Source organism: Homalodisca vitripennis, chromosome 1 (assembly GCF_021130785.1).
Source record: "Homalodisca vitripennis isolate AUS2020 chromosome 1, UT_GWSS_2.1, whole genome shotgun sequence".
NCBI lineage: Eukaryota > Metazoa > Arthropoda > Insecta > Hemiptera > Cicadellidae > Homalodisca > Homalodisca vitripennis.
In genome coordinates, this window is record NC_060207.1 from 204,605,174 (window position 1) to 204,614,402 (window position 9,229).

A 9,229-nucleotide genomic window follows, 5' to 3' on the forward strand; every position below is an offset into this window, starting at 1 on the left:
ACCATCGATGTTCGCCGGGCTGACCTCTCCATTGATGGCAGTTTATAGTCGCCTAACAGTGTCGATACTAGCCTGGCTATGACGAAATGCCTTTCCGAATGATGTCTCTGTCAGGAGCGACGGATGTGTATGTTCGCTGTGTGCACATTGATTGGAAAGTGTTACACGATACTTTTCAGCGCGTTTAGTGACAATAAACTGTTATTCTTTCCAAAGTTTCTTTTCTTCGTCCATTCTAAAAAAACTATTTCAATGTTATAAATACTTTTAGCGTAAGGATATTCCTTTATGCAAAAAATTAAGCGAGATATGGCAGTTGATACAATTGGGCATGAGCATGAGCATGACCTCGTAATGATGCTCTAGTTTCTGGTTGAGGATCTCAGTCCAGATCTGCTGGTGTATTCGAGATAATTAAAGATGTTTAAGGGAATTATATTCTGAACGAAGTATTTGGTGTTAAAGGGATATGATCAGTTTTACGGTCTAACACATCGGAATTTGAGCCTGATTTAGAAATAGAACAGGTTCGAATCCTGTTTGTGACTGCAGCACTTTCTACTAGTACTTTGACCTTGTACTGTACCGACGTTCCTCCTTATTCTGTTAGATAATGTCCTCCCACAGACCACCGGCCCGTGAGGACAGGCAGAGTAAGGCTATAACTGAGATCGGCTTCTCGTTGAATTGTTTAAATATAGGTCCAGATTATCAAGAATATTTTTTTAACTTATTATCTTTTAATGTACTTATCATCTATACTTACTTTGATGAACACTTTCTGGAACTTTACAGAAATTATTTAAATAATCTTGAAACTACATAAAAGTGTGTATAAAGTTGATACTAATTATGTATGACAACATATAAAAATTCTCAGAAATAAAAATAACTATTATAAAGGGATAAAGTACGCTAAATTAATTTTAAGCAATTAGAAATATCCTTAGTGATTTAATACCCTTCAATAGTCGAATCGAATATAAGAAACTTTAATATATTCCTTAGGTTTTGGGTCCTCTTTTGATTAATTCTGCTTTATGGGAAAATAAACCACGAACACTTTTCGCTTATTATGGCAAAAACAAGTTTTAATCCATCGTAATTTATTTTATGTGGTTAATGTAATACATGAAGCTACAGTATCGCCTGAATATTAATTCATGTTTTCTTAGATATTCGACTTTAAAGACTCTTTTTAATACATGTAAAATTTTTACGAGCACTTTAAAAATACTGAAAATTTGTATTTGAATTTTTTTGGAATAAGAGAGGTTTTTATATTTTATAGCGTTAGATTTTCAACAATTTAGTTGTAAATACAACAAATAATGTCAAATGTTTAATTGCGGCATTGGTCAAGGGACATATAAATGGGTTTATTGAATCGCCATACTGCTACTTATTTTATATTATTAATTTAAAAAAGTTTTTAAAACCATACGATAATATTAATAAATATTGAGTTATTGATTTTGGACTGATTAAATTATGAATATTTTCATAATATAAGGTGAGAATAAAGATGACGGAAGGTTCTAGAGGCCGGAATATCCTAGAGGCGGGGAATTCCTGTTGGCTAGGAGTTTCTATCTAAGTGTCTTCTAAGAATTCTAGGAGTGTCTTCTAAGAACTCAAGTAGACGTGGAACTTCCAGAGGCTAGGACTGCCAAAGACCCATACAGCCACTGCAAGTTGTTACAGACTAAGACATTTCTATAAAATTGAAGATTTTCAAGAGTTGTTGGAGGTATGACATTTAAAGAGGCGGGAAAACTCCAGAAGCATAGTGCTCGTGATGTCTATCGGCTTCTAGTGACGGAGGATTGCCTATTAGCTGAAAAATACCGGAGACAACACATTTTAGGCTGTCTAAAAATCAGAGTTTTCTAAAGTCTAAGGAACTGAGAGATTTGAGTAATTAGCTGCAGACATTCCAGAGACTAAGTCTTATGGAAGCTGGATAAACCACAGCTGGATGATAATAAAAGCAGCTAGTATAGTAAAAAGCTACCAGAAGTTACATCACAGTAGATATGGTGCATATTTAGAAACTATAGCCATCATGAGAAGGTGTTTTAGTGTCCAGAAGATTCAAAATACAAGGTATTCTGCCATTTGTGGAAATATATTAAAATATTTATGATTTATAGATAAATAGGATTGGTTCCATAGAAGAAGTTCTAGAAGTCTGTTACACTTTTAGAGCATATGTATTGATGCCAAATAAAGGATTGTTTTAATTTGCACTGTTTTAAAAACTATCTTGAAATGTGTAGGGGAAGGACTTCATTAAATAGTTTCATTAATAAGCATGATTATTTAAGTAGTTTAAAGCCATCAAATGTATTACCATGTGATAAATTAGTCAGCTTCACAATTGATCCATAGCAATGGAAGGTTGCTCGGAAGGCGCATAAGACATTTTAGGTTCACGTGGATGGTCTTAGAAATAAAAAGTTAGTGGGAACTAACACTCTCAACAATTAAAGTACTTGTACAAAAAATATTAAAACAACATTTATCTGTGATTTCAGAGATTGCGGTCATAATAATTTAATCTTAAAGATCGTTTCAATGGAATAAAACATTCGATTGAGCGAGTGGTCAATACTGATGAGGAACGTCGTCCCATACGTTCAGTGGTTTGTATGTTGCTAAGGTCGTCAATGATTTTGAGGAAATGTATACTCAACGAATTATGTATATGGGATATCATTAATGATGGATTTGCTTTGAAAGTACAACATTGAGGATAATAAAGTCGTGTTCATAATCGATCACTAAGCGCTAAAACTGGTCGTCCCATTGTTGAATTCTTGGAAAGTTTGTACCACCGTACTCAGGGGACGAGTTGAATTACGAATTGATAGGGTTCTTTACTCTAATACAATCAGAAGAGCTAAATGATGTAATCCTTCCAACCACCTACAATTGTGATCAGGGAATGAAACATTTTACTATTGAGAGAATACCATTGTCCGTTATATAATTTCTTTCCTTTTATATTTGCAAAGCAGAATTACGTGGAGTGTAATGTGCTTCGCAAGTTTTAGGATGAGGTAGATTAAAACGAATATTGCTTATGCAGAACTGAAAATTCATGCAAAATACCAAGACTATAACAAAAAGTTTTCTTGAAATACCCTGCGAATAGACAGACAAACACACAAAAGATATATTTTACCTACTCCCTAAGTGTTAGGCTTCGACAAAGCTCAGCCAAATTTCAAAGAGGGACATGTTTAACCCTAGAACATGGCCTTATGTCTGGAGAAAAATTTCCATGCCAAATGTTATCATTGACTCTTTTCGTATCTTGCGGACAGACATAAATGTCATCAGACCCCTGAATAATGGCTTCGCTTATACTGAGCGAAATACCATGGATGGATGTGCATCATAATCAAGCTAATTATTTTCTAAGTAAAACAAGTAACAGTTCGCCACGTAAAGGCTTAGCAAAGGCTGTATGGACAATTTTAACACAGAAACCATACAGAAGAGAAATTGTTACATACCCTGGCAGACAAAAGAGGAATTGTGCTAGCTTTGTATTATTTACTGGCTTCAATGACGCTCAGCCAAACCGCATAAATGGACACGCACCAACGTAGGACTTATTCTTGTCTTCGTAAAAATGAAGTTTCAGGCTAAAGATTACACAGCATATCTTTCTCGAGATATTTTTGTAAATAGGCTACGTGTATTACAGTGTCATAAATTTGTATTAATTTTGTGTACAAATTTATTTATTCTGCGATTAGCTAGCTACTAACCAATGTAAAAATATACGCTGATAACGAGTTACATTCCATAGAGGGTATGCAGTAAAATCAAACTAGACGTTGGCTAATTAGAAATTAGTGCTCATGCCAAATATCAAGCCTACAGCTCAATTAGTTCTGGAGATATCTTGGGGACAGACATACAAAAGAGAACTTTCAGTTTACTGAGTGACAGGCTTTTACAACACTCAATTACTAAGTTTCCATCGTTTTCGATTTTGTTGCTGACAATTTAAAATAATCGACACTAGGACAGATCATATCGGACAGCTGTAACCAACCACCTCAATAGTGAAAGCCAGGCACCAACGAAGTGACATCTGACAGGCAAACATCCGGTTTTATGTGTGATCAGTATTGGTTGTCATGCAAATATTTGCACTCCTGTCCTTACCAGCACGTGGCTTTCTTTTATCGTCACAGCTTTTTGTGGATAAAAGAGATTTAGACTACACTAACGTCAACTTTGTTGAATCAAACAGAAAATAGATGCTATTATTAATCTTTAAATAAAATTATTTGCATTGATTAATTAATTATATAAAAACTGAATAAAAACTCTTAAATACTCGTTTAGTAATATTAAAAAAAAAAACATACAGTTTATATAAGAATTTTTCACCCTCTCCGATTAAAAACCTTTAATTTGACTAAAATATATTAAGGTAAATCTTTTACACCTTATGGTTAAGTATAAAAAGATTCAAATCGTAAACTTTTCCATAGCGGCTAAAGTTTATTCTGTACATTTTATTTCTCGTTATATCAAACGCTACAACTATTTCGAGGCAGTCAGCCTAGTCCACAACGGTCAATTTGGTTGTCATTTCATGTCTTGTCATTTCGCTCACCGAAATAGTGTATAGTAAATCAGTTAGTGTAATATATAGGTTACAAGGTAGGAGCATGTCACATTGCGTGTCCCCCCGGAACAGAGCGATCATATTCTGTTTGTTTACAAATTTATAAGCCCAGTTTATAAATGTTCGCTAAGGCTCAGCCAAATTCTCGAGATACCGTGTGGACAGACAGAGAACCAGACAAGAAGAAATTAAATTTTCCAGTTCCTCGAGTGATAGGCTTCACTGACGCTCAGCCTCCATAAGGAGTTGTTACTATTGAACAATGTATTGATGTGTGTTGTGTGATGGAAGGAAAAGGACGAAGAACTAAATATACTTAGTGGGTTAGTGAAAGGTGGCTCCTTAAACGAACGAAATATAAAAGGACATATGTGAAGAACAGTAATTCCACCCAAAGACTTATTTAAAAAAGCTCGAAATTTGACCTTCTCTCTCTGGTTATTCCGTTATAAAGAAGGAAATCAGAAATATACGAGATGTCATATTTGCCCATAAAATGCTTTTATTTACATTATATTGTTCATGTTAATATTGTCGTTTACATTTGAAAATTGTTTAATCCAGAAATACCAATTCTGCACCACCTAATATACTAGTAATGAAGGTTAATATTTCAGACAGAGTATTCCATTTAAGCCTAGTGTTTGATGTCTAATATATTTCATATAATAAAGCTACAAACCTTAACACTTATATAAGTATAATGCTTTTTTTAAATTAGAATATTACAGACAATTACATTTAACAAAGCCCATTAATATTTAAAATATCTTATAATAAAATATGATAAAAATGTCATCATATTTAAAATTTTTATTTTAAACACTATATATTATTTATATTTATTCTGGTTTATATTTGCATGTACTGCAAATTTAAGCATTTGCCCTGAATTGAAATCGAAGATTAAAAATTACAACAATATGAAAATGCTCACAGTCGGAAACTGTCAATGCATTTTGCAACAACGGGTGCCTCTCCACATCTATTATGTATGTAGCCATTACCCCAGTTTTCCACCACCATTTAATATGAATGAGCTATTATTCATACAACATTCCCATATGTACATTGTTAAAACGATATTAGTTAACAATAAACTAATGTGTGTGCAATATTCGAGTGGAATATTATGATTTATTTATATTTACTATTCAAATTCCATTAAAACATGAATAAATCTTTGCTTTGTTTAAAAGGTTATATTACTGAAAAGTTTGATTAAGATCAGTTGAATGTATTCATTTATAAAATCAACAGCCATCTTGAAATTGAAGTATTTGTTATCCTGAATGGGATTTTCAAAAATATTTTTTTTCAATAATCAAATTATGAACAATTTAAATAATTTTTAAAATGGACAGATGTTGATATATCTAAAATTTAGTTATTAACATACATATTTGATATCGAGCTAACATAAAACTTTACATATATTTTGCACACAAAATAGGTTTTGTAAAAAATAGTTCAAAAAATATTACATCACTCTTACCATATTACATATTCTGAGAACCCTATCTGTGGTATAGAAAAATACACTAATAAAATAACAGTTTAACACGCGTTACTTAAACGGTGTATAATTAAGTGGGTACCAGTGACGATACTATCGACCTATTTCATTTATCTTCTCAAACATTCCCATATCACATATCCATTCTCAAATATCACAGATACCATATTGGTATTCTATTTATAATAAAACAAAGTTTAAGCGTAATTCAATAATTCAATTGAATTAGGCTTAAACTTTGTTTAGCCTAAATAGAAAATTTTGTTTGTTAAATATAGAAACTTTGTTTGTTATAAATAGAATATTAATATGGTAACTGTGATATTTCAGAATGGATATGTGATATGGGAATGTTTCAGTAGATAATGAAATAGGTCGATAATATCGTCACTGACACACACACACACACACACACACACACACACACACACACACACACACACACACACACACACACACACACACACACACACACACACACACACACACACACACACACACACACACACACACACACACACACACACACACACACACACACACACACACACACACACACACACACACACACACACACACACACACACACACACACACACACACACACACACACACACACACACACACACATATGGAATTTTAATAAATTTTGAATTGTTTTTATAATATTGTTAGATTAATTTATATTAAATTGTTCTTAGTTTGTTGAAATTGTCATAAAAAACCGGCAAGGCTAATTGTGTCCCCAAGGTTCTATAGTTTACCCTCTATATTTATCGTGTTTGTACACTACTTGAACAAATCCATAATAACAAAAAATATAAAAATGTTTTAATTATTAAGAAATCCATAGCAAGTGGAACAACCATTTCTGAACAATTGGTATTGCGGTGTAGGATAAAATCAAGTAAAGAAAGCGAAGAAAACCCTTTTCCATAAAAATGTAACAGTATATTAGTAGAAGCTGTAAACAAGCACGTGTACGTACATCGGATGGGAAGAGAAACGCGGAATCCTCACTGACGTCCACTCGCGACTGAGAGCGCCAGGAACAGGAGAGGAGGGCGAGTGGCGGGGGAGTCCTGGCAGAAGAGGAGGAGGATCCGACGACCTTGGGCGCGGAACTGTATCATCACCGCCCGACCCTGGCATTCCGCCGGGAACATACACAATCTCGGGTGTTCCGGGAGCCCTGGACTTGGGTTCGGCGAGAATTCCGAGCTGGGTCTAAAGAGTAAATTCGTGATGTGGACTGTGTTTAAATCCTTGGAGGAAAGGTGTTCTAGTGCCTTCTGTTCGTTAGGTAACATGTAGACAATGTCTTGGTCAGAAATCATACCCACGGATATTTCATAAGAACCTCTATTCACCGGGCATAGTCATCATTACCATAATATCACTGCTTTACTGAACAAACGATTGTTAGTAATAAAACAACAATCGAATAAAGATTAAGGAAACCCATTTTCAAATGTCCTTTCGATGTTCTTTAGTATTTTGAAAACCTGGAATAAGTTACTGGAGACAGCCTCTTAATACCTCAAAGCTCGTGTTGCGCTCTGTCACGATAGTTAAGAGGTCATTATACTATATTATGTAGATCAGCTTCAGTTAATTTACCCAGTTAATATACAGTTAATATGCAGATATGGATAGATGAAATCAAAATATTTTAATTTTAAGAAATGGTACATGTATATAAAGAAAATAGTGATTACAATATTTGTTAAGATTGAATATCAAAACTATCAGTATATAAAGTATTGTTTTAATAACATTATATACTATATTACTATTAAATTAGCATAAAAACAGTATATTTTAAACTTTAAAATAGCCTTAAGTTGCGTATTACTTAGTGGCCCAGACTTAAGAGTTTCTAAAAAAATATGGTATAAAATTAATAATTTACCAAGTATTGTTTTAATTTTGTTTAAAGATGCTCAGTTGAAAAGCTCTTTAATATATGTGGCGGAGTGCTGATTATTTTGGAACCAATATGTGACATTGACTTTTTGAAAATATTGCTTTATTGATACAGTATGAAAAACTGCAGTTTAAAAACTATGGCGAGCTAACTGAGGGTGTTCCCCAAAATATCAACTCGTATATCAAAATACAACGATACATATATAAGTGTACATCAAAATCAAAATGTGTATATCGATTGTTTAAACTTTGCAAGATTACGGAAGATTATTGTAAGAGTATGTCTTTTCATAACACTATAAAAATTGTTAGTTGAGATCTATTTACGTTATTAATTAATAATAAAGCCATGCGGCCAATTTTCAATGATGTGTCTCGTGTTATCAGAGTATTGGACTATTGGTACTGTATAGTCGTTTCCATAAACGATAAATAAAAGAGGTTCAAGTATGGAACTTTGGGGAACACCTACCTTGTCAGGTAAACAGCTACATATACACATCACGTAGCTATGGTGGAAAGGATAGATTCAGTGTGAATGTTGAGTTAGGCTCCCGTTCATCGTAATTCATATTAAACCAACCTTTCCCACCATAGCTGCGTTATGTGCAGAAAACTCGGTTACTCTACCGTGCTTAGAGATCGTGTCTAAAACATCGCAGTGTGCTCAACTGTGCACATGACGTGACAATGAGAACACCTCTTTATTTGGATTACATTATGTTATGAAGTCTGGGTGTCTCTGATGCCGAAGTGATCTAAAGAATTCATTTTGAGCTTCTTCGTCACCAAAGTGTTTTTGAATCTTTTCAGACTAACTAGCTTCAGACTCTAGGAATAAATTATATTATATCGTCAGAATTAAGAGGCTGCACCATGAGGAAAGTGAAAAGCAGCTTAACTGAACACCACAGTTACATATATCCTTGCCGGTTGTATTGGAAATTCCAAAAAATAGAAAAGATCATGGAAAGAATAATCACAGACTAATAGTTGAGCCGTTGTGTACAGCTCTTATATCGCGAAGTTTCATCTTTTCTAAATACGCTGATGATTTATGGGATTAAAAATACTCATAGCATACATTCTCATGTAAGTACGCTGTGTCTATGGTAATACTTGTTAATTGTTAT

At 33.6% G+C, this 9,229-nt stretch overlaps 1 protein-coding gene across 1 annotated transcript in view; it reads right to left on the minus strand.

Moving 5' to 3' along the window:
• The window catches only part of LOC124353031, a 122,332-nt gene extending 115,103 nt beyond the window's left edge, over positions 1 to 7,229 (minus strand). Inside the window, exon 1 of the mRNA XM_046802825.1 lies at positions 7,156 to 7,229. The gene's annotated coding sequence lies outside the window, so the exon portion shown is untranslated. The remainder of the gene's footprint in view (positions 1 to 7,155) is intronic.
• Positions 7,230 to 9,229: the final 2,000 nt, after the last annotated feature.